This window comes from Antechinus flavipes, chromosome 1 (genome assembly GCF_016432865.1).
Source record: "Antechinus flavipes isolate AdamAnt ecotype Samford, QLD, Australia chromosome 1, AdamAnt_v2, whole genome shotgun sequence".
Lineage (NCBI taxonomy): Eukaryota > Metazoa > Chordata > Mammalia > Dasyuromorphia > Dasyuridae > Antechinus > Antechinus flavipes.
Window position 1 is genome coordinate 75,913,200 of NC_067398.1, and position 26,858 is coordinate 75,940,057.

Sequence of the window (26,858 nt, forward strand, 5' to 3'; positions counted from 1 at the left end):
GGACTGGTAAGGAATTATGCATTGTTAGTATAAGGTTATAGTTAGCATTGGCTGGGTTCACTTAAGCCTAAATGTTACACAACCACTAATAAATTGTTGAAATTTCACCGATAGTAACTAAGAGGCAGAATGACAACTGGAATATAGGTGCATGATAATATACTTTTTCCCATTCCCTCTTCAGTGATCGATTCTCTCAGTGATGGATTTGCCCCTTGTTCAGGCAGAATGACAAAACTTAAGAGAATCAAGGAATCCATTTAAAGATTGTTTCATGTGAATAGAAATGAATGAAAATTCTAGCCATCCTTTAATTTTCACCTGAAATGTTATCTTCTCCCATAAAGCTTTTGTCATATTTTATAGAAAAACAAACAAAATACTTGAGACAAAAAACATGATGCCCCTTTTCTTCCCCCATTTAATTTCCTATTATGCAGATGTTTTCTATCACTATTGACTTGTTCACTCATGTTGCATAACTAAATAAACTTAGTCTTCCTCAAGGTTAACCCTTCCATTTGTTCAAGCAATTCCATTCTATTCTGTCTCCTCCAACAGATTTTCCCCCTTTTCATATTCTCTCTCTCCTTTATTTTCAATCTCTATCAGTTCATTTCCTACTGCCTATAAATATGCCCATGATTTTCCCATTCTGGGTAAACAATGATAGCAAACAACAACAGCAGCAGCAACAACAACAGAAACCTCTCAGTTGATCCTTCCATCCTTGCTAAGTATTATCCTATCTCTTTTCTGCCATTTGTAGTAAAAGTCTTTAAAAAGTCCAACTACAGTAAGTTACCCCTGCTTTCTCTTTTTCCTCTTTTGAACCCATGCCTTCTGGCTTCTGACTTTAGCATTCCATCAAAACTGCCTTCTACAAAATTACTAATTATTTCTTAGTTTTCAAATCCAATTGTAAGTTCCAAATCCTCACTAACTTCTTTTTAACCTTTTAAATTGTAAATCACTTTTTCTTCCTCAATATTCCATTCTTTCTAGGATTTGGGGATATCACTCTCTCCTGGATTTTATCCTAAGCACCTGATAACTCTCTTCTGTTTTACTGGATCCTCTTCTGGATCACACCCTCTAATCAAAGATGTCCCTCAGGGATTTGGGCTGTATCCTTCTTCCAAAGTTCTTTGCTTACCTCATCAGCTTCCATAGAGTTCATTACTATGTTCATGTTGATGATTTTCAAATCTACTTATCCAGCGCTAAACTCTTAGCTTTAGCTCTAGCTCTTAGCTGGGGATCTCTAATCCCCAGATGCCTTGCAGACATCTCAAACTGGATATTCAGTAGATATCTTAAACTCAATGTGTCCAAAATAGAATTCATTATTTTTCCTCCTAAACCCTATTTCTTCTTCCCTTCAATGTCTATTACTATGGAGGGCAACATTCTTCTCAGAGTCCCTCAGGCTCCCAATCTAGGAGCCATTCTGAACTTCTTCCTATTTTTCATTTCCCATATCCAATATCTTACCAATGCCTATTGATTTCATTTTTGCAACATCTCAGCTTTTCTTAAACGCTTTCCTTTCTGTCTTCTGACTCTAACCTCACATGTGCTGGTCTTCATCACCTTATGTTTTGGTTATTAAAATGGTCTGCTGCTAGATTTGTCTGCTTCATGTCTTTCCCCATTCTAATCCATCCTCCATTCATCCACTAAAGTGCCTTTCCTTTTAGTCAACAAACTAATCTGTTACCTCTAAGATAAAATATGGCATTCATTATTGGTCATTCAAAGGCTTCTGTAGCCTCACTCTCTCCTACCTTTCCAGTATTCTTCTGTCTTACTCTCTTTTGATGCAGCAACACTGACCTCCTGGGTATTCCATGAATAAGGCACTCCATCTCTCAGCCGCAGGCATTTTCTCTGGCTGTGCCTCATGCCTGGAATGCTCTCTGTCCTCCACCAACTACTGACCTCTCTGACTTCCCACTTTCTATAAGAAAGCTTCCCCAACCTTTCTTAATTCTTGTGCCTTCTTTCTAGTCATTATTTCCCTTTTGCCTTCTGTATAGTTGATTTTGTATATATTTTTTTGAATGTTGTGTCTCCTATTAGATTGTAAGCTCCTTGAGGACAGGTATTGCCTTCCTCTTTTGGTATCCCCAGCACTGAGCACAGTGCCCTGCACATAGCAGATGCTTAATAAACTTTTACTGAATGATTCTAAATACAGGGTTCTATCATCCTCTCTGGTTCTCCATTCCATTTATTTTTGACATAGCTGCAGAATCATTTTCTTCAGTCTCCAAATTCAGTCTTTTTTCAGATTACCACATTGTTTGTAAGTACCAGAACGTTTTGAGTTGTGAACGACAGGGTAAGAATTATATACTTTCCCATATCTAATGTACATAGCCTCTTTAAAGTTTTTGAGCATAGTAGGGTCATGAAGCCAATGTATTTTTGGTATTTCTGAATGTGTCAGAGTTTGGAGGAAAATATTGAAAAGCAATTTAAAGAATCAACCCAAATGCCAGAAAAAAAGATATTGTTTCACTTGAAAGGAATAGAAGAATTAAGTATGTTTTGAATTAAATTTGTCTTTGGACAAACAAGAGCTAAAAGAAATAATTCCATTTTGGTCTGCTTCACTTTAAATAAGTAAGTAAAATAATGCTCATGCATATTGTGTGCTCAATGTTAAGCATCAAAAAAAAAATTAAAATGAGGTTGAAATTTTATATTTAAATAAATTAATTTTCATAATACAATATCCATGAGAACTCATTCTACATGCTCCTTAATTTTCATAGAGACCTATACACTTTTCATTTCATATGGTAGTGATTATTGCATACTTTCCCCTCTCCATATTCTAACTTTTTTCATTATTTAATAAAGATTTTTCCATATTTCTGTCATTCATATTTATCAACATTAATTATATTTTAGTGTTCTATCATATTAATACACCAAAATTTATTCTTACCATCACTCTATTGTTTCCAGTTTTTTTTTTTTTGATAGTTGCAAGTAACACTACTATAAATATCTTCAGAAAATATAGTTTTTTCCACAAATGTCCTGAGGGTATATTCCCAACAATGGGATTATTGAGGCAAACTGTATGATTATTTTTGTAACTCTTTCAGTGTACTGCCAAATCACTTTCCCCAAAGATTCTACCAGTTTGGAATTACACCAGCTATGAATGAGTATACTTATTATTCCACAATTTTGCTAGTGTTGATTTTTCTCACCATGAATTATTTTTGCTGTATTATAACATATTAAACAGCACTGAAAAGTTAATTGTTTCATTTTCTTGATTAATAGTGAAGTGAAAACATTTTAAAGTGATTATTATTTTTTCTTCAACTTGTATAAATCATCTTTTCACATCCTCCCTTTCTTCATTCCCTGGGGATAGAATTGCTTTTTGACTTCTATTTGTTTGTCATATAGATAGATAGATAGGTACATATACACTGATCTATTTATGAATATCATTTTTTATTTTTTGATAAATCATAATTTTTGATCTTTTTATTGTGTGATATGAAATGCACTTATTTGTCACAACAAATATTTTATTTGTTTAGACCATATAATTAATTTTTCTTTCCACAAATAAGAAAATATATTATTAATAATTTTAATATATGTGTACTTGTATAAACATATATGTGTGTGTATGTACACATATTTATATGTATATATACACGTGTTTCTATATTTAAGTCCCTGATTCAAAAGGGATTTATATACCATTATGTGATATATATCTACATTTATCTCCTACCATTTTTGCTAACTATTTTTCCCAACTAAAAGTTTAAAACAAATAATGTTGTTATGAGGATACTTTTTCATTATGTGCTTATCTAATATTAATCTTCTATTTGGCTCTGGTCCATTTCCTTTAGGATTCTTTCACTTTGAATACATAAATGGAAGTTATAGGTTTAAACAAAATTTTGATCATATAATTGAATTTTCAATATTCTAATACACTTAATTCTTATATATTTAATATTCCAAGACAATGGGTCCCAGTTAGTTATCTATAGACTGCTGGTTAACCATGGAATCATTTCAAAGATTTGAACTTATTCACAAATATTTTACTAAATTTTAGTTAAATTTGACTAGAAACAAACATATCATAGGTTCATATATTTTGAACTAATAGAGACCTTGAGATCAAGTCACATATCTCATTTTAAAGATAAGGAAACTACAGGTCAGAAAGGTTGTTCAAGGGCCCATAGCTGGTAAGTGTCTGGATCAGGATTTTAACTTACAGCTTTCACAAATCCAAAGCTCTATCATCTGGACCATCTATCTTCTATACACTGAAAACATACTATCTATAGTTTGAGTATTTTTTAGATCCATAGATAATGGTCATTAATAAAATGCAAAGCCATTTAAATTTTTATGGAATCATATATATATATTGCTGAGGCAGTTGAGGTTAAGTGACTTGTCCAGGTTCACACAGCTGGGAAGTGTTAAGAGTCTGAGGTCAGATTTGAACTCAGGTCCTCCTGAGTTCAGGGCTGTGCTCTACCCACTGCACCAACTAGCTGCCCCCAGGAATCATATTTTTTTTCGTTACATATTTTCTCATTCATTTGATTTGACTGACAATTATATAGTACTTGATAGTTGGCAAAGCAATAATGTATTTTCTCACCTGAGTTTCACATTGACCTTATGAAATAAAAATTATAGCTATCATTATCTGTATTTTACAAATAAGGAAAATGAGGCTTACCCAATTAGCAATTTGTAGAGAAAAGAAGAAAATGCTTGACCCAAAGTAGGAAAATAAATGCTTATTAATTTGAATTGTGGAATTTGAATGTCTCCTTTACAGATATCCTAATATTTTTTAATGTTCAAAAAGGTTCCTTTTATTGGAAAATCTTGATAATCTTGATATTAGGGGAATTTACTATATTAAGAATACAACTGAGTATCCAGTTTGAGGAATGCTTATGTGATGTTCAATCTCTAATTTTTCTGCCTTCAGCCCAGTTTTCGACCTGACTTTCGTAAAGTGGGACTCATTTTTAAGCATTAGCAAAGTCATAAGCAAGATATCTGGCCCTATCTCCCAGTCTCACCCCTTCCTGCTGACTTAATATCATGGTTCCTTAACAATTAGCATGGGGATTAGGCTAGCATAGAAACAGGGAATTGATGGAAAAACAAACAAACAAACAGAATCCCACAACTCTTATGAAAAAATAGAAATTACAGCAAGGTAGATTTAACGTATAGTAAAGGGTTCTAAGGATAAACAGAATATGATTTGTTGAGGATGAAAAGTTTTGGGATAGGAACAAAAGTCAGCAGGGTCTGGCCCAGCCTTTGTATGGAGCACAGAAGTGTGATATAGGAGGTTGAAGACAATTTCCTTACTAGTTAATTTAGCTCATTTTCTTTTTTACTTAAAGGAGTAGAGTTACAGGATTGTCTGATTCATCTAAGAGAGTATAATAAAGGATTAAGAAATAAAATAGGATTTTGTTTGTAATTTAGATATGAAATTAGCTGAAGGATTCATAGAAGACAGTAAAGGAAAGATTAATTCAAAGAAGATTTAAAAAAAAAAAACAGATGCGACTCTAGCTTGGGATAATTGGTAAGTCACCTGGTTGAATGACTAGATGAGTTTCATAAGCATTCACTGAGAGAACTAACTGAAAAGATTTGTAACATTTCCTTTCAGGGAAGAGGTTTATTAATATATTATTATAGCATCTCAAGGGTGCCCTGTCTACACACATTCTCTGCATGTGTGTTTCCCTAAATATCAGTGCTATATATATTCAATGTGCATATGACCTATATAAGTAATCTCTAGGTATGTTCCTCCTATTTACGAATGTATGGGTTTGTGGGAGTAAATTGAGGGATTATGGGATGAATGTTCTATTGCTACTTTTATTACTAAGTTACATCACTATTATTTTTGAACCATTTATCTTCTGACTGACTAATAAAAGTCAATATCTCACTGGATGTTTACAAAATGGTTAGAACAGGATTCTGAGCCACAAGAGTCACAAACATGAATAATTGTGCTTTTCAATGATTGAATGCTAGAGCAAGGACAACCATTTCAGTGATTAGAACTGCCCCAGAGCAGATTGGAAGGTCTTGGATTCTATACTAATGCAAGTCTTCCTGGAGACACTTCCTGATGATGTGTCAGCAGTGGGGAGAGGAGAATTTAATTCAGGTCCTAAATGGCCTTGGAGGTATATTCCAACTAAAAAGCTGTGACTCCTTGAAATAGAGTTAATAAAGACACTTTTCTTTTATTTTTATATGCCAATATCTCCAGATTTCAAGGCAGTTTGAGAATCTAAATTTTTGTTTCTGTCATTTAGAAATCATTCTAGTTAAAACCGAAAGTGTTCATCATTAGTAGGCTGACTACTCATTGATTTATTATGACTTAAAATCCTGTTGAAGTATTTACATGGCTACCTATTATGTGCTAGGTACCATAGTGAACATGCTCAAATAAAACACCAAAAGGAGCTTCTATCTTCAGGGAATAAACATGGTTTTGGAGAATTTAACATATGTAAAGATAAGCCAGACAGACATGATAATTTCGAAAAGAGAAAGAGTACCCAAGAATGGGGAAGGGAACAAGGTTTTATTAAGTATCTATTATCTATCAGGAACCATATTAAGAACTTTTCAAAGATTTCCTCTCATAAATCTCATGTTAAGCTTGGGAGATAGATATTACTTTTATCTACATTATACAATTGGGAAAAATCAGATAGATAAGAATTGAAGTAACTTCCTTATGGTTAAAGAACCATTAAACATCTGAGGTGAAATTTGAACTTAAATCTTCCTAACTCCAGACCAGTGCTGTATGTACTGTGACACAACTACCTAAGGAAGAATCTTATGCAGGGCATTTAGTTCTTAGGACAGATTATCTTCTTATAATTCTTTATATTTCCTATAATCCTTGTCCTAAGACCTTAGCAGGTAGTACTAATAAAGTGCTTGCTTATTTAATTTATGGGAGAAAGTTAGATTGTCATTGTATGATTTGCTTTTCCTTTCTTAATTTTCCCCCCTTTAAATCTTTATTTTTCTAAGAATTTGATGTAGTACAAATACTATTAAACTTACTTTTAGAGATTAAAAAAAATATCAATTAACAAGCATTTATTTGTAGCTTTTTTACATGCCAGGCATTGTGTTAATCTACTCTGGTTGTCAGGGAATTTAGATATATGGTCCAATTCACTCCTTTTACAAATTACAACATTAAGGCCAAGAGAAGATAATAGTTCCAAGCATTTTGAATTCTCTTTGGTAAGGATTTAACTAGAATACATAGAATTTTTGTATTTTATCTAAATCTATAAAACATTTATCATGTTTTATTTTTCTGAGTTGGCATGTGTATACAAAGGGTATTCCCAGGATGGGGATAGATTAAAGTATGAAGACAGAGATAGATAAGATAAACAGAAAGACAATGTGTGTGTGTGTGTGTGTGTGTGTATGTGAGAGAGAGAGAGAGAGAGAGAGAGAGAGAGAGAGAGAGAGAGAGAGTCAAAGAGACACAGAGACAGACACAGAGAGGCACAGAGACAGAGAGACACACAGACAAAGAGACAGAGACAGAGAGACAGAGACAAAGACAGAGAGGTCATATGGGGTATGGAGGGATAAAACAGAAATATTGAGAAAGAGTATTCTTTAGAGCCACATTTTGTCTTAGGCAGGGTCTGTTTATATCCATATAAAGCATGACCAGATCTTTAAAGAGGCCAGGGTGATGTTCACCCTGAGGCTAATAATACCTAAATATACTTTGAATCATACTGTTTATGTATCCCTTATCTTTTTATACTATCTCAAGATATAAAACCAACTGCTCTTCTAACTTCTGACTAGTTGGAATGTTTGAAAATAAAAAGTGTGGTCTGGTACTAAGAAATCTGACTTGGAATTTGGAGTCAGGTGACATGAGTTCAAATATCATTCTGGCAACCTACTATCTTATGAAATCAGGGACAAGTCACTTAATTTCTCTGTGACTCAGTATCTTCACCTATAACTAAGGTGGCTAGACTACATTCAGAATCATCTTTGTCCGCTTCCTGCCTCAGACACTTACTAGCTGTGTGATCTAAGTCTCACCCTGTTTGCCTTAGTTTCCTTATCTGTGAAATAAGCAGGAGAAGGAAATGGCAAACTACTTCAATATCTTTGCCAAGAAGACTCAAATGGGTTCAGGAAAAGTCAGACATGACTGAACAACTATAACAAGAGACAAGAAGACATCTAAAGTTTTCTGTAAGTCTTTAATCTATAATTCTATGATTTTATAAGAAAGTCTTGCTCTCAATGTCTGGAAGCAGACCCAACATGACAGAGTAGAGGAAACAGTCAGTTAAACTCTGCCAATATTCTTCTCCAAACTTTAAAATAACTTCTCCAATCAAATTCTAGAATTATAGAGCCAAAAAAAAAAAAAAAAGGCCAAGATGAGACATTCTTCCAGCCCAACATAACTTAGGGGGTTGGAAGGAGAGATCTATGACAAAATGTTGGTGACTAATTGAGTCCACACAGATACAATACCAATGGTGGGAATAGATGGTGGCAAAGGAAGTAGCAACCGCTTAGGGAATATTGAAGCCAGAGATCATAAAGAGTGTTAGAACTTGGTCAGCAAGAAATTACAGGAGAACTCTGTGCTAGCACCAGATGCAGAACTTGAAATTGTTTGGCAACTTCATTGCCTTTTCCCACTTCTGGGTCACAGTTCAAGATAGAGAAGAGCACTTTGGGTCAAAAAGGAAGGGGTAGACACCTGAATAGGAATATTGTTTGTAGTAACAAGAATGAGTGATACTGAGAAGCAGTTTCATTTTTAATCTCAAGAGATCAGGGGCTCTGAGGAGCAGTATAAATTATAATCCCAAGAGATCAGAGGTCCTTCCTGGGGAAGGAGGCAAGTGCAAACCAAGGAACCAGTTTTCACCCTTTTTGGAAGCACAAAAAACTTCCAAAATCTTAGAAACAGCTCTGAAAATAGCAGAGCAAAATACTTACTTTGGTACAGTGTCCCTCCATCAACCCCATGCCAGGAACAAAACTCAACTTCCACATAAATTCAGAGTAAAAAAGAGGCTGAAAAATGAGTAAACAACAATAAAAAAAAAATCTGACAATAAAAATCTACGATGAGAGGAAAAATCAAGAAAAAATTTCAGAAGAAAACAATGAAATCAAAATTCCTAAAAGAAAAGCCTCAAAGACAAAATATAAGTTGGGCACAAGACCACAAGAATTTCTGGAGAGTAAAAGACAAAATTCTTTTAAAAAATAATTGAGTAATGGAGCAATTAGATGGCATAGTGGACAGAGCACTGGCTCTGGCTTCAGAAGGACTTGAGTTCAAATCTGCCCTCAGACACTTAATGCTTATTAGTTGTATAACCCTGGGCAAGTCATTTAGCCCCAATTGCCTCTCAAAACAAACAAAAAAGAGTAGTAGAGAAAAAATTGGATAAAGAAATGAGAGCAAGGGAATGAATTCATGAAAAGAGCAACAGCTTAGGGACATAAATATATTGAAGAAAATAATACTTTGTAAAAGAGAATTGGTAAAAAGTGAGAAAAAAGTACATACAGACTTTCACTGATGAAAATAACTTTTTAAGAAGTAAAACTGAATAAAATATTGAAAATTGCAAATATAAGAATCAAGAGAATTAAAATAGAAGGTAAACATGAAAGAGAAATAACAGGGATTTCAATAAAGTTCAGCTGCTTACTGTGGGAAGGTAATATGAAAAGATGATAATATAACCAGAAAATTTTATCATTATTTGAGAAGTTAAAAGGATTCTCCTTTAATAGAGGGTGTGAACATGAGTCAAATATGTAGAAATGATGCTAAAAAATGGATGGGTAAGAAAAAAAGAAGCCTTGGGAACTAGGGGAAGGAAGAGGAAGAATGGGGAAAATTATCTCACATAAAAGAAATGTGTAAGCTGGAGGTTTTAAAGCAAAAGGGAAAGTGGCAGTGAGGGCAGCAATACTTGAACTTCATTATTATCCAAATTGCTTCAAAGAAGGAAAAGAAGAGTGATATAAATAAATTGGTAAATAAATCATGGGAAGATTTACCTATCAAATATATGGATAAGGGAAGTATTTCTGACCAAACAAGACATGTAGAGAATCATAGGTAGTAAATCATAAAATTATAGTTACATGAAATTAAAACATTCTTACACAAAGTCTTATGCAACTAAAATGAGAAGAAAAACAGAAAAGTAAGGAAAATTTTAGAACAAGTTCCTCCTATAAAGTCCTCATTTCTCGATATATATATACAAAGAGGATCAAGTTTATAAAAATAAGAGCCATTTACCAATTGATAAATGGTCAGAGCAAAGCTGCTTCTTCTTTTTCTTCTTCTTCTCTTTTTCCTCCTCTTCCTCCTTCTACTCCTCTTCCTCCTCCTCCTCTCCTCCTAATCCTACTTCTCCTTCTCCTTTCCTCCTCCTCCCCCTTCTTCTTCTTGTTGTTTTTGTTCTTCTTGTTCTTGTTCTTCTTGTTCTTCTTGTTCCTTATTTTTTTATTAAACTACTAAGGCTATATACATTGGTGAGTTGACTAACTGGATCAAGTCATAAATGCATTTTTAGTGGAGTTGTGAATAGGTCCCAGTCTCTAGAGAACAATTTGAAACTATGTCCAAAGAGCTACAAACTTTACATACCCTTTGACCCAACAAAGTCAATACCAGATGGGTATCATAAGTCAATGAAAAAAATTAGAAAAAGATTTACATGCATAATAATATTTATAGTAACTCTTATGGTAGAAAGAGTTGGAAACTGATGACAATCAATTGAGGAAGGCTGAACAAGTTATGGTATATAATTGCTATAGACATTTTACTATAAGAAATGACAAACAGGGCAGCCCTTTTTGTAGTGGCTAGAAACTGGAAATTGAATGGATTCCCATCAATTGGAGAATGGTTGCATAAATTGTGGTATATGAATGCTATGGAATATTATTGTTCTGTAAGAAATGACCAGCAGGATGAATACAGAGAGGCTTGGAAAGACTTACATGAACTGATGCTAAGTGAAATGAGCAGAAACAGGAGATCATTATATACTTCAACAACAATATTATATCATGATCGATTCTGATGGATGTAGCTCTCTTCAACAGTGAGATGAACCAATCAGTTCCATTTGTTCAATAATGAACAGAACCAGTTACACCCAGCGAAAGAACTCTGGGAAATGAGTGTAAACCACTACATAGGATTTCCAATCCTTCTGTTATTGTCCACTTGCATTTTTGATTTCCTTTACAGGTTAATTGTACATTATTTCAAAGTCCACTTCTTCTTGTACAGCAAAATAACTGTATGGAAATTGTATTTAACATATACTTTAACATATTTAACATGTATTGGTCTACCTGCCATCTGGGGGATGGGGTGGGGGGAAGGAGGGGAAAAATTGGAACAAAAGGTTTTGCAAGGGTCAATGCTAAAAAATTACCCATGGATATATCTTGTAAATAAAAAGCTATAATAAAACATGAGCAGAACCAGAAGATCATTATACACTTCAACAATAATACTATATGAGGATGACTTCTGGCCAAGATGGCTGAGAGGAGGCACACAGCTGTGTAAGCTCCACGTTTTTCTCTCACTATCCATTTCATTATAAACCTCTGAATTGATGCTTGACTGAAAAAAAAAAAAAAACCTACAAATAGTTATCAAGAGAAGCCATCCTTGAGACTCGTCAGGAAAGGTCTGTTTTTGCTAGAGGGCAGGGATGGTTTTAGATCGGAAGCAGGCTGCGGGCAGGCAGGCAGCGGAAGCGAGAGCACAGAAGGCAGCTCAGAGCCGAGCAGAGCAGAGAGGGGGTGGGGCGTGATTGCAGCAGTCTCTGCAGGGAGAGCTTTACTGCAGGATTGGATACTTTGCTCGGGCAGCAAGCCAGCAGCCCATCAGAGAAGCTAAAAACACCGGGGGTGAAGAATACAACCCCAAAGAGCTGGAGTCTCTCAGGACCTGGCCACCCCTCCCCCACAGTGTCTCAGCACGCTCTTGGATCTTAGAGCGCAGGCCCAGCACAGCCATCGCTGTCCTGTTAGGGCCTCACTGCTGCCCCCGCAATCTGTAGAGGAAGCTCAGTAACACCACCCAGCCCCTCCCCCTTCCCAAAGAAAGCAGCCTCCATTCAGGGGTTTTTTCTTTTATTTCTTTCCTAGTTTGTCTTTAATTATTAGACAGAATGAGCAAAAAATTGAAGAGGACTTTAACCCTTGACAGCTTCTATACAGATAAAGAGCAGACTCCAAATCTTGAGGAGACTAAAAACAGACGGTCTCCAGGTGAATCCCCAAAGGAGGAGATCATCTGTTCCTCAGCACAGATGAATCTCATAGAGGAAATTAAAAAGACTCTCACAAGGGAGCTAGAAGAAAAATAGGAAAAGGAGAGGGAGGCTTGGCAAAAGAGTCTGAAGAAGTCATCCCACTCATTTAAAGAGAGAGTGGATAAAGAAATCAAATCCTTGAAAAATAGGATTAGTGAACTGGAAACAGAAAAAAGCTCTCTAAAAAACAAAATTGGCAAAATGGAAAAAAATTCCATAGAACAAAAGACTCAATTGGACAATTAGAAAAAGATTTTTAAAAAGTGAGTGAAGAAAATACTTCACTGAAAATCAGAGTCGAACAAATGGAATTGAATGATTCGAGGAGACAAGAAGAATCAGTCAAGCAAATCCAAAAAATCAAACAATGGAAATGAATGTGAAATACCTTCTGGGGAAGACAACAGACCTGGAAAACAGATCCAGGAGAGACAATCTGAGAATCATCGGACTCCCAGAAAAGTATGATGAAAAAAAGAGCCTGGACACTATTTTCCAGGAAATTATCAAAGAGAACTGCCCAGAAGTCATAGAAACAGATGGTAAAATAGACATTGAAATAATTCATCGATCCCCTACTGAAAGGGATCCTAAAATCAAAACACCAAGGAATATAGTGGCCAAATGCCAGAACCCTCAGGCGAAGGAAAAAATACTGCAAGCAGCTAGAAAAACCCAATTCAAGTATCAAGGAGCCACAATAAGGATCACCCAGGATCTGGCAGCATCCACATTAAAGGATCGAAGGGCCTGGAATATGATATTCCGAAAGACTAAGGAACTTGGTATGCAACCAAAAATAACTTACCCAGCGAGAATGAGCATCTTTTTCCAGGGAAGAAGATGGACATTCAACGAAGTAAGTGAATTTCACCTATTTTTGATGAAAAAGCCAGAACTTAACAAAAAATTTGATCTACAAGTACAGAACTCAAGAGAAATCTAAAATGGTAAAGATTAATCTTGGGAACTATATTTCAGCTATAAAGATATATAATGAATACATGTATGCCTTGTTCTAGAAACTAGATGTGGAAAGGACATTGTACCAGAAAAAGGGTAAAGTGGGAGTAGTAAATCTCATGAAGAGGCAAAGGAAACCTAATATATCTGAGAGAAAGAATGGAGGGGGATGAATATAGTGGGTAATTTACTGCTTTCAGAATTGGCTTTAAGAGAAAAAATTTAGACATATTCAATCTATGGTGAAACTTCTCCCACCTCATTGAAAAGTGAGAAGGGAAAAGTGAAAAGGGAAGGAATAAGCTAAGTGGAAGGGAATACAGAAACTGGCAGGGAAAGGGGTAAGATAGGGGGAGTAACTCTAAGGCGGGGGGAAGGGATACTAAAAAGGGAGAGCTGTGAGAAGCAAGTGGTGCTCACAAGCTTAATACTGGGAAGGGGGGAAGGGGGAAAGAAGGGAGAAAAGCATAAATTGGGGTTAACAAGATGGCAAGTAATACAGAATTGGTCATTCTAACCATAAATGTGAATGGGGTAGACTCCCCCATAAAGAGGAAGCGGTTAGCAGAATGGATTAAAAGCCAGAATCCTACAATATGTTGTTTACAGGAAACACACCTGAAGCGGGGAGATACATGCAGGTTAAAGGTAAAAGGTTGGAGCAAAATCTACTATGCTTCAGGTGAAGTCAAAAAAGCAGGGGTAGCCATCCTGATCTCAGATCAAGCTAAAGCAAAAATTGATCTAATTCAAAGAGATAAGGAAGGGCACTATATCTTGCTAAAGGGTAGCATGGATAATGAAGCACTATCTATATTAAACATATATGCACCAAGTGGGGTAGCATCTAAATTCTTAAAAGAGAAATTAAGAGAGCTGAAAGAAGAAATAGACAGTAAAACTATAATAGTGGGAGATCTTAACCTTGCACTCTCAGAATTAGATAAATCAAACCACAAAATAAATAAGAAAAAAGTCAAAGAGGTAAATAGAATACTAGAAAAGTTAGATATGATAGATCTCTGGAGAAAATGTAATGGAGACAGAAAGGAATACACTTTCTTTTCAGCAGTTCATGGAACCTATACAAAAATTGACCATATATTAGGACATAAAAACCTCAAACTCAAATGCAGTAAGGCAGAAATAGTAAATGCATCCTTTTCAGACCACGATGCAATGAAAATTACTTTCAACAAAAAGCCAGGGGGAAGTAGACCAAAAAATAATTGGAAACTAAATAATCTCATACTAAAGAATGATTGGGTGAAACAGCAAATCATAGACATAATTAATAACTTCACCCAAGAAAACGATAATAATGAGACATCATACCAAAATGTATGGGATGCAGCCAAAGCGGTAATAAGGGGAAATTTCATATCTCTAGAGGCCTATTTGTATAAAATAGAGAAAGAGAAGGTCAGTGAATTAGGCTTGCAACTAAAAATGCTAGAAAAGGAACAAATTTAAAACCCCCAGTCAAACACTAAACTTGAAATTCTAAAAATAAAAGGAGAGATCAATAAAATTGAAAGTAAAAAAACTACTGAATTAATTAATAAAACTAAGAGTTGGTTCTATGAAAAAACCAACAAAATAGACAAACCCTTAGTAAATCTGATTAAAAAAAAAGAAAGAGGAAAATCAAATTGTTAGTCTTAAAAATGAAAAGGGAGAACTCGCCACTAACGAAGAGGAAATTAGAGCAATAATTAGGAGTTACTTTGCCCAACTTTATGCCAATAAATTCTACAACTTAAATGAAATAGAAGAATACCTCCAAAAATATAGCTTGCCTAAACTAACAGAGGAAGAAGTAAATATCCTAAACATTCCCATCTCAGAAAAAGAAATAGAACAAACAATCAATCAACTCCCTAAGAAAAAATCCCCAGGACCAGATGGATTTACATGTGAATTCTACCAAACATTTAAAGAACAATTAACTCCAATGCTAAATAAACTATTTGAAAAAATAGGGATTGAAGGAGTCCTACCAAACTCCTTTTATGACACAGACATGGTACTGATACCTAAACCAGGTAGGCTGAAAACAGAGAAAGAAAATTATAGACCAATCTCCCTAATGAATATTGATGCTAAAATCTTAAATAAAATATTAGCAAAAAGATTACAGAAAATCATCCCCAGGATAATACACTATGACCAAGTAGGATTTATACCAGGAATGTAGGGCTTGTTCAATATTAGGAAAACTATTAGCAAAATTGACTATATCAATAACCAAACAAACAAAATCTATATGATCATCTCAATAGATGCAGAAAAAGCATTTGATAAAATCCAACATCCATTCCTAACAAAAACACTTGAGAGCATAGGAATAAATGGACTTTTCCTTAAAATAGTCAGGAGCATATATTTAAAACCATCAGTAAGCATCATATGCAATGGGGAAAAACAGGAACCTTTCCCAGTAAGATCTGGAGTGAAGCAAGGTTGCCCACTATCACCATTATTATTTAATATCGTATTAGAAACACTAGCCTCGGCAATAAGAGTCGAGAAAGATATTAAAGGAATTAGAGTAAGCAATGAGGAAACCAAACTATCACTCTTTGCAGATGATATGATGGTACCTAGAGAACCCCAGAGATTCTACTAAAAAGCTATTAGAAATAATTCATAATTTTAGCAAAGTAGCTGGCTACAAAATAAATCCCCATAAATCCTCAGCATTTTTATACATCACCAACAAAACCCAACAGCAAGAGATACAAAGAGAAATTCCATTCAGAATAACTGTTGATACCATAAAATATTTGGGAATCTATCTACCAAAGGAAAGTCAGGAATTATATGAGCAAAATTATAAAAAAGTCTCCACACAAATAAAGTCAGACTTAGATAATTGTAAAAATATTAAGTGCTCTTGGATCGGCTGAGCAAACATAATAAAGATGACAATACTCCCTAAACTAATCTATTTATTTAGTGCTATACCAATCAGACTTCCAAGAAAATATTTTATTGATCTAGAAAAAATAACAACAAAATTCATATGGAACAATAAAAAGTCGAGAATCTCAAGGGAATTAATGAAAAAAAAATCAAATGAAGGTGGCCTAGCTGTACCTGATCTAAAATTATATTATAAAGCAGCAGTCACCAAAACCATTTGGTATTGGCTAAGAAATAGATTAGTGGATCAGTAGAAAAGGCTAGGTTCACAAGACAGAATAGTCAACTATAGCAATCTAGTGTTTGACAAACCCAAAGCCCCTAACTTCTGGGAAAAGAATTCATTATTTGATAAAAACTGCTGGGATAATTGGAAATTAGTATGGCAGAAATTAGGCATGGACCCACACTTAACACCATATACCAAGATAAGATCAAAATGGGTCTATGACCTAGGCATAAAGAACGAGATTATAAATAAATTAGAGGAACATAGAATAGTTTATCTCTCAGACTTGTGGAGGAGAAAGAAATTTGTGACCAAAGATGAACTAGAGACCATTACTGATCACAAAATAGAAAATTTTGATTACATCAAATTAAAAGGCCTTTGTACAAATAAAACTAATGCAAACAAGATTAGAAGGGAAGCAACAAACTGGGAAAACATTTTCACAGTTAAAGGTTCTGATAAAGGCCTCATTTCCAAAATATATAGAGAACTGACTCAAATTTATAAGAAATCAAGCCATTCTCCAATTGATAAATGGTCAAAAGATATGAACAGACAATTTTCAGAAGATGAAATTGAAACTATTACCACTCATATGAAAGAGTGTTCCAAATCACTATTGATCAGAGAAATGCAAATTAAGACAACTCTGAGATACCACTACACACCTGTCAGATTGGCTAAGATGACAGGAAAAAATAATGATGAATGTTGGAGGGGATGTGGGAAAACTGGGACACAAATGCATTGTTGGTGGAGTTGTGAACGAATCCAACCATTCTGGAGAGCAATCTGGAATTATGCCCAAAAAATTATCAAATTGTGCATACCCTTTGATCCAGCAGTGTTTCTATTGGGCTTATATCCCAAAGAAATACTAAAGAAGGGAAAGGGACCTGTATGTGCCAAAATGTTTGTAGCAGTCCTGTTTGTAGTGGCTAGAAACTGGAAAATGAATGGATGCCCATCAATTGGAGAATGGCTGGGTAAATTGTGGTATATGAATGTTATGGAATATTATTGTTCTGTAAGGAATGACCAGCAGGATGAATACAGAGAGGACTGGCGAGACTTACATGAACTGATGCTAAGTGAAATGAGCAGAACCAGGAGATCATTATACACTTCGACAACGATATTGTATGAGGACATATTTTGATGGAAGTGGATTTCTTTGACAAAGAGACCTGAGTTTCAATTGATAAATGATGGACAAAAGCAGCTACACCCAAAGAAAGAACACTGGGAAACGAATGTGAACTATCTGCATTTTTGTTTTTCTTCCCGGGTTATTTATACCTTCTGAATCCAATTCTCCCTATGCAACAAGAGAACTGTTCGGTTCTGCAAACATATATTGTATCTAGGATATACCGCAACATATCCAACATATAAAGGACTGCTTGCCATCTAGGGGAGGGAGTGGAGGGAGGGGAGGAAAAAAAAATCGGAACAGAAACGAGTGTCAATATAAAGTAATTATTAAATAAAAATTAAAAAAAAAAAAAAGAGGAAGCGGTTAGCAGATTGAATTAAAAGCCAGAATCCTACAATATGTTGTTTACAGGAAACACAACTGAACCCGGGAGATACATGCAGGATAAAGGTAAAAGGTTGGAACAAAATCTACTATGCTTCAGGTGAAGTCAAAAAAGCAGGGGTAGCCATCCTGATCTCAGATCAAGCTAAAGCAAAAATTGATCTAATTAAAAGAGATAAGGAAGGGCACTATATCTTGCTAAAGGGTAGTATGGATAATGAAGCACTATCTATATTAAACATATATGCACCAAGTGGGGTAGCATCTAAATTCTTAAAAGAGAAATTAAGAGAGCTGCAAAGAAGAAATAGACAGCAAAACTATAATAGTGGGAGATCTCAACCTTGTACTCTCAGAATTAGATAAATCAAACCACAAAATAAATAAGAAAGAAGTCAAAGAGGTAAATAGAATACTAGAAAAATTAGATATGATAGATCTCTGGAGAAAATGTAATGGGGACAGAAAGGAGTACACCTTCTTTTCAGCAGTTCATGGAACTTATACAAAAATTGACCATATATTAGGACATAAAAACCTCAAACTCAAATGCAGTAAGGCAGAAATAGTAAATGCATCCTTTTCAGACCACGATGCAATGAAAATTACTTTCAACAAAAAGCCAGGGGGAAGTAGACCAAAAAATAATTGGAAACTAAATAATCTCATACTAAAGAATGATTGGGTGAAACAGCAAATCATAGACATAATTAATAACTCCACCCAAGAAAACGATAATAATGAGACATCAAACCAAAATGTATGGGATGCAGCCAAAGCGATAATAAGGGGAAATTTCATATCTCTAGAGGCCTATTTGTATAAAATAGAGAAAGAGAAGGTCAATGAATTGGGTTTGGACTAAAAATGCTAGAAAAGGAACAAATTTAAAACCCCCAGTCAAACACTAAACTTGAAATTCTAAAAATAAAAGGAGAGATTAATAAAATTGAAAGTAAAAAAAACAAAAACTATTGAATTAATTAATAAAACTAAGAGTTGGTTCTATGAAAAAAAACCAACAAAATAGACAAACCCTTAGTAAATCTGATTAAAAAAAGGAAAGAGGAAAATCAAATTGTTAGTCTTAAAAATGAAAAGGGAGAACTCACCACTAACGAAGAGGAAATTAGAGCAATAATTAGGAGTTACTTTGCCCAACTTTATGCCAATAAATTTGACAACTTAAATGAAATAGAAAAATACCTCCAAAAATATAGCTTGCCTAAACTAACAGAGGAAGAAGTAAATATCCTAAACATTCCCATCTCAGAAAAAGAAATAGAACAAACTACCAATCAACTCCCTAAGAAAAAATCCCCAGGACCAAATGGATTTACATGTGAATTCTATCAAACATTTAAAGAACTATTAACTCCAATGCTAAATAAACTATTTGAAAAAATAGGGATTGAAGGAGTCCTACCAAACTCCTTTTATGACACAGACATGGTACTGATACCTAAACCAGGTAGGCTGAAAACAGAGAAAGAAAATTATAGACCAATCTCCCTAATGAATATTGATGCTAAAATCTTAAATAAAATATTAGCAAAAAGATTACAGAAAATCATCCCCCGGATAATACATTATGACTAAGTAGGATTTATATCAGGAATGCACGGCTGGTTCAATATTAGGAAAACTACTAGTATAATTGACTATATCAATAACCAACCAAACAAAAACCATATGATCATCTCAATAGATGCAGAAAAAGCATTTGATAAAATCCAACATCCATTCCTAATAAAAACACTTGAGAGCATAGGAATAAATGGACTTTTCCTTAAAATAGTCAGGAGCATATATTTAAAACCATCAGTTGTTGGAATCCTTACAAACTGCTAACTAATCAGAGTTGATACAATCTTACAAGAAGATGTTTTGGGCAGAACCTGAAACAAGGTACTAAATAGAACTAATTAGTACAATGCTTGTGTTTGCACCTTTACTCATTGGAGTTCACAAGTAAGCCAGCTTCACAAAGTAAACTTTGTAACTTTGGGAATTCACACCTCCCTTAAAGCTCTTAGGGCCAGAGAGCACTATGGGAAAAAACCCATAATCCCTCTCTCTCGCATCCCACAATTCATCCCTCTTGTATAAAAGAAACAGAGGCTCTCGGTCAGATTTCAGCAGAATTACACCAGAAGCCCTCTTTCCGAGTCAAGGCAAGAGAGAATATATTTTCCACTTGGCTGGCTGGTCGCAGAAGAGAGTTCAGCTGGACTGGAGAGGAGCACTTTGGTGCAGACAGAGAGCACTTTGAGAGATTTCACCGGAATGACATGAAGAGTGGAGCTCGCTGGAGGCTGAAGAAAGCAGAGGCAGAGGCTGAAGGACAAAACCTTTGGATTTAGCGACATTCGAAGGGAGCTCTTGGAACCAAGCAGAGAGATAGACCTCTAAGCTAACCGGGCTATATTGGAGATAATAGAAGATCTGAACTTTTATCACCTGGCTGTGTTTTGAGAACAAGAACTCCAGCATTTGAACTCCAGCAATCAGTAAGCATCATATGCAATGGGGAAAAACTGGAACCTTTCCCAGTAAGATATGGAATGAAGCAAGGTTGCCCACTATCACCATTATTATTCAATATTGTATTAGAAACACTAGCCTCTAAAATAAGAGTCGAGAAAGAGATTAAAGCAATTAGAGTAGGCAATGAGGAAACCAAACTATCACTCTTTGCAGATGATATGATGGTATACCTAGAGAACCCCAGAGATTCTACTAAAAAGCTATTAGAAATAATTCATAATTTTAGTAAAGTAGCAGGATACAAAATAAATCCCCATAAATCCTCAGCAATTTTATACACCACCAACAGAATCCAAGAACAAGAGATACAAAGAGAAATTCCATTCAAAATAACTGTTGATAGCATAAAATATTTGGGAATCTACCTACCAAAGGAAAGTCAGGAATTATATGAGCAAAATTACAAAAAAGTTTCCACAAAATAAAGTCAGACTTAAATAATTGGAAAAATATTAAGTGCTCTTGGATAGGCCGAGCGAATATAATAAAGATGACAATACTCTCTAAACTAATCTAATTATTTAGTGCTATACCAATCAGACTTCCAAGAAAATATTTTAATGATCTAGAAAAAATAACAACAAAATTCACATGGAACAATAAAAAGTCGAGAATCTCAAGGGAATTAATGAAAAAAAAAATCAAATGAAGATGGTCTAGCTGTACCTGATCTAAAATTATATTATAAAGCAGCAGTCACCAAAACCATTTGGTATTGGCTAAGAAATAGATTAGTTGATCAGTGGAAAAGGTTAGGTTCACAAGACAGAATAGTCAATTATAGCAATCTAGTGTTTGACAAACCCAAAGATCCTAACTTTTGGGATAAGAATTCATTATTTGATAAAAACTGCTGGGATAACTGGAAATTAGTATGGCAGAAATTAGGCAAGGACCCACACTTAACACCATATACCAAGATAAGATCAAAATGGGTCCATGACCTAGGCATAAAGAACAAGATTATAAATAAATTAGAGGAACATAGGATAGTTTATCTCTCAGACTTGTGGAAGAGAAAGAAATTTGTGACCAAAGATGAACTAGAGACCATTACTGATCACAAAATAGAAAATTTTGATTATATCAAATTAAAAAGCCTTTGTACAAACAGAACTAATGCAAACAAGATTAGAAGGGAAGCAACAAACTGGGAAAACATCTTTACAGTTAAAAGTTCTGATAAAGGCCTCATTTCCAAAATATATAGAGAACTGACCCTAATTTATAAGAAATCAAGCCATTCTCCAATTGATAAATGGTCAAAGGATATGAACAGACAATTTTCAGATGATGAAATTGAAACTATTACCACTCATATGAAAGAGTGTTCCAAATCACTATTGATCAGAGAAATGCAAATTAAGACAACTCTGAGATACCACTACACACCTATCAGATTGGCTAAGATGACAGGAAAAAATAATGATGAATGTTGGAAGGGATGCGGGAAAACTGGGAGACTGATGCATTGTTGGTGGAGTTGTGAACGAATCCAACCATTCTGGAGAGCAATCTGGAATTATGCCCCAAAAGTTATCAAAATGTGCATACCCTTTGATCCGGCAGTGCTACTACTGGGCTTATACCCCAAAGAAATACTAAAGAAGGGAAAGGGACCTGTATGTGCTAAAATGTTTGTGGCAGCCCTGTTTGTAGTGGCTAGAAACTGGAAAATGAATGGATGCCCATCAATTGGAGAATGACTAGGTAAATTGTGGTATATGAATGTTATGGAATATTATTGCTCTGTAAGGAATGACCAGCAGGATGAATACAGAGAGGCTTGGAGAGACCTACATGAACTGATGTGAAGTGAAATGAGGAGAACCAAGAGATCATTATACACTTTGACAACAATATTGTATGAGGATGTATTCTGATGGAAGTGGATTTCTTTGACAGAGAGACCTAACTGAGTTTCAATGGATAAATGATGGACAGAAGCAGCTACACCCAAAGAAAGAACACTGGGAAACGAATATGAACTATTTGCATTTTCGATTTTCTTCCCGAGTTATTTTTACCTTCTGAATCCAATTCTCCCTGTGCAACAAGAGAACTATTTGGTTCTGCAAACATATATTGTATCTAGGATATACTGCAACATATCTAACATATATAGGACTGCTTGCCATCTAGGGGAGGGGGTGGAGGGAGGGAGGGGAAAAATCGAAACAGAAGCGAGTGCAAGGGATAATGTAAAAAATTACCCTGGCATGGATTCTGTCAATATAAAGTTATTATTAAATAAAATAAAATTAAAAAATAAAAATAAAAACAAATCAAAGATTTGAATGTAAAAAAAATACTATATGAGGATATATTCTGATGGAAGTGGATATCTTCGACGAAGAGAAGATCTAATTCAGTTCCAATTGAGCAATGATAGACAGAATCAGCTACACTCAGAGAAAGAACACTGGGAAATAACTGTGGACTAGATGCATTTTTGTTTTTCTCCCCAGGTTATTTTTATCTTCTGAATCTGATTTTTCTTGTGTAACAAGAGAACTGTACAGATTTTCACACATATATTGTATCTAAGATATACTTTAACATGCTTAACATGTATAAGACTGCCTGCTGTTTAGGGGAGGGGATGAAGGGAGGGAAGAGAGAAGTTGGAATATAAGTGAGTGCAAGGGACAATGTTGAAAAATTACCCATGCATATGTACTGTCAATAAAAAGCTATAATAATAATAATAATAATAATAATAAAAAGAAATGACAAACAGGATGATGTCAGAAAAACCTGGGAAGTTTTATATGAACTGATACAAAGTAAAGTGAACCTAACCCTAAGAATATTGAACACAGGAGCTTCCACTTTGTAATGATTGTGAAAGACTTAGCTATTGTAAACAATACAATGATTCAAGACAATTCCAAAAACTCAGATGAAAAATGTTATATACAGAGAGAACTAATGAACCCAAAGTACAGATTGAAGCACGAAGTTTTTTTTTTTTTAACTTTCTTTTTTTAGTGTGTATTTTCTCTTTAAATATGTCTAAAATAGAAATGTTTTCCATAACTTCCCATATATAATCAATATCATATCCCATGACTTCTCAAAGATTGTGAAAGGTCAGGAGGGAAGAAGAAAAATTTGGAACTCAACTTTAAAAAAATAATGTTAAAATGTTTAAAAACATAATTGTGAAATATTTAATGAAATATATTACAACAGCAAAAATATCTTATTTTTATCTATAAAAATGTTTCTGAGTTCTAACTATAAATAATTTTAAGTTATTTGATGGATAACTTATATAAACCTATAAATATCTAATGGATAGTCTGCAAATTTCATATATCCCACAATGCTACAGTATCAGGAATTAAATTAACATGTAATTGATAAATATTTTTTAAAAAATAATTATATTAAACTATAGATAATATCACATATTTAAGATTAAATCCATATATGCCCCACAGAGCTCCTTAAATTTAGATTGGTGTTGAGTTTGACACTACTGATTTGTAGTGTCAAAATCTAATTTCTGATGCTAAGTGAAATGAGCAAAACTAACCACTGTACATGTCAACAACAAGATTATATTATGATCAATTTTGATGGATGTGGCTCTTTTCAACAATAAGATGATTCAAGCCATTTCCAATGAACTTGTGATGATGACGGCCATCTACATCCAGAGAGAAGACTGTAGAAACTGAAGGTGGATCACAGCATAGCATTTTCTCTCTTTTTGTTGAAGTTTTCTTGAATTTTATTTTCTTTCCCCATTTTTTCCTTTTTGATCTGATTTTGCTTATGTAGCAAGATAATTGTATAAATATGTATGCCTATATAGGATTTAACATATATTTTCTACCATGTTTAACATATATTGGATTATTTGCCATCTAGAGGAGAGGTGGGGGAAGAGGAGGAAATTGGAACACAAGGTTTTGCAAAGGTCAATGTTGAAAAATTACTTTTGTATAAGTATTGAAAATAAAAAGAAACCTCAACAAAAAAATCTAATTTCTGCCATATATATCTTTTACCTTATAATTAGGAATCAAATTTTGTAAATAACTCAGAGGTGAGATGAATATCTATTACACTGGAACACAGATTCAGTATTCAAAAGGATCTAGACAGGTCAGAGTGTTGGGTTACATCTAATAAGATGAACTTTAATCAAGAGGAAAAAGAAAGGAACAAAAATTTTAGGCACCTTCTGTGTGCCAGGCACTGTGCTAAATGCTTTACAAATATTATCTCATTTGGGCCTTGCTAAATCTCTTGCTCTTGGGTACCAAAAAACCCTCAACAGCACTTATTTAAAATGGAAATATATAATTAGTTAACAGTTATTCCGAAAAGATCTAAGATTTTAACGACCAGCAATTTCCATTTGAATCAGCAGTAAGATGTGTTAGTCAAAAATATTAATTGATATTGGGTTACATGAAGAGGCCATAGATTCCAGTAAGAAAGGGGGATTAGTCCTACTGGATTTGTTCCAGACTTCATCTGGAAAATTATGTTCCTTTCTGACAAGAGTTTGAAAGAGACATTGATGATATAGAGAGTTCAGAAGTAGGCACACAGGTTAGGAATAGAACTTGAGTCCATTTCATATGAGAATCAAATGAAGAAAGTTGGGTAAATTAATCTGAAGGGGAAAAGATTCAGCAGATACATAGCATCTCTCCAGTATTTGAAGGGCATTCACATAGAAAAACACTTAGATTTGTTCTATTTTGTCCCAGAAAGCAGAACCAGAATCAATGATTGGAAGTTGCAGAGGCAATTTTCAACTTATTGTCAGAAAAGAATTTCTTAACAAATAGAGCTCTCCAAAAGAAGAATGGGCTATTTCAGGAGGTGATGGATTCCTTCTCCCTCAAGCTTCAAGCAGATGCTAGATGAATAATGTTTGAGTAGGTTATCTAGGAATTTTTTTTTTTGTCTATGAGTTTGATTATATATCCAGTATGGTCCTTTCTAACTCTCAGATACTTTATTTTTGTAAACTATTAATTATTACTCATCGAGTTCATTCTTTCAACAAGTTCTCAATCCAAAAAATGGTACCATTGTCTTGCCTAAATCTCTTCATCTTTTCCACAATAATAAGAAAAATTTCATCAAATGTTTTGCTAAAATCTAGGTAAACTGCTTCTCCAACATTTCCCTATTTTGCTAGTAACCCCGAGAAGAAAGGAAATACTAATGCTTTGGCAATAACTATTCTTGATGAAGTCATGATGATTTTTTGTAATCTGTTTCCTTTTCAAAACATTCACTAACCATTTATTTAATAATATGTTCTAGAATTATGCTGGGAACAGAAGTTAATCACACTGGTCTCTAGTTTGTAGACTCTATCCTCTCCTCAATTTTTAAAAATTGGCACAGCATTTGATTTTCTCCAGTCTTATAGAAACTTTCCTATTCTTCATGATTAGTTAAATATAGTGATTTAGCAATCCCATCTATCAGTTTTTTTTTTTTTTTCATTATCTGATTATACAGTTTATCTGAGTAAGGTGACTTGAATTTACCAAGGACTATTTGGTGTACATATTCTATCTCCTTACTTTTTAAATTTATAACCTCCATATTTGTTTTGTTGTTGGTGGTGTTAAATTATTGTTGTTGTTGTCCTATATCCTATTTACATTAAAAAAAAATATATTCCATAGAGAAAATAAGGATTGCAACATTTTAGGGCAGGTTAACATAGAAATTTGTTTTACTATGTATAACTGTTCAAAATAGCTTTGTTTTTCTAATGGGGAGAGTATAAGAGATTTTTTTGTTTATTGAAAATAATCATTTAATTTATAAAGAAAACAAAGCAAAATATGGCATGCAATACCCATCAGAGAAATATTCTCTATTGCCCAGCAGCAGCATCTTATATATCTCATCAGTTTTCATATCATTCCTTTGATCTTCCTTTTTTGCCCAAGGTAGTTTTAAGACAAACAACAGGAAAATTTATTTTATCTCAAGCTTTTCTTCTCATTCTTAGATCACTGTGAACTTTAGCTTTCTTTCTACTTCTAATGCCTTATTTTGTGTGTGTGTGTGTGTGTGTGTGTGTGTGTGTGTGTGTGTGTATACTTTCTATATCTATCTATGTACTTTCTATATCTAATACTCTATCTACTTTCTCTTGCTTTCATCTTTTTGTACATATTTAAGAAAACATAAATTGGTTGTTAAGGTCTCTATT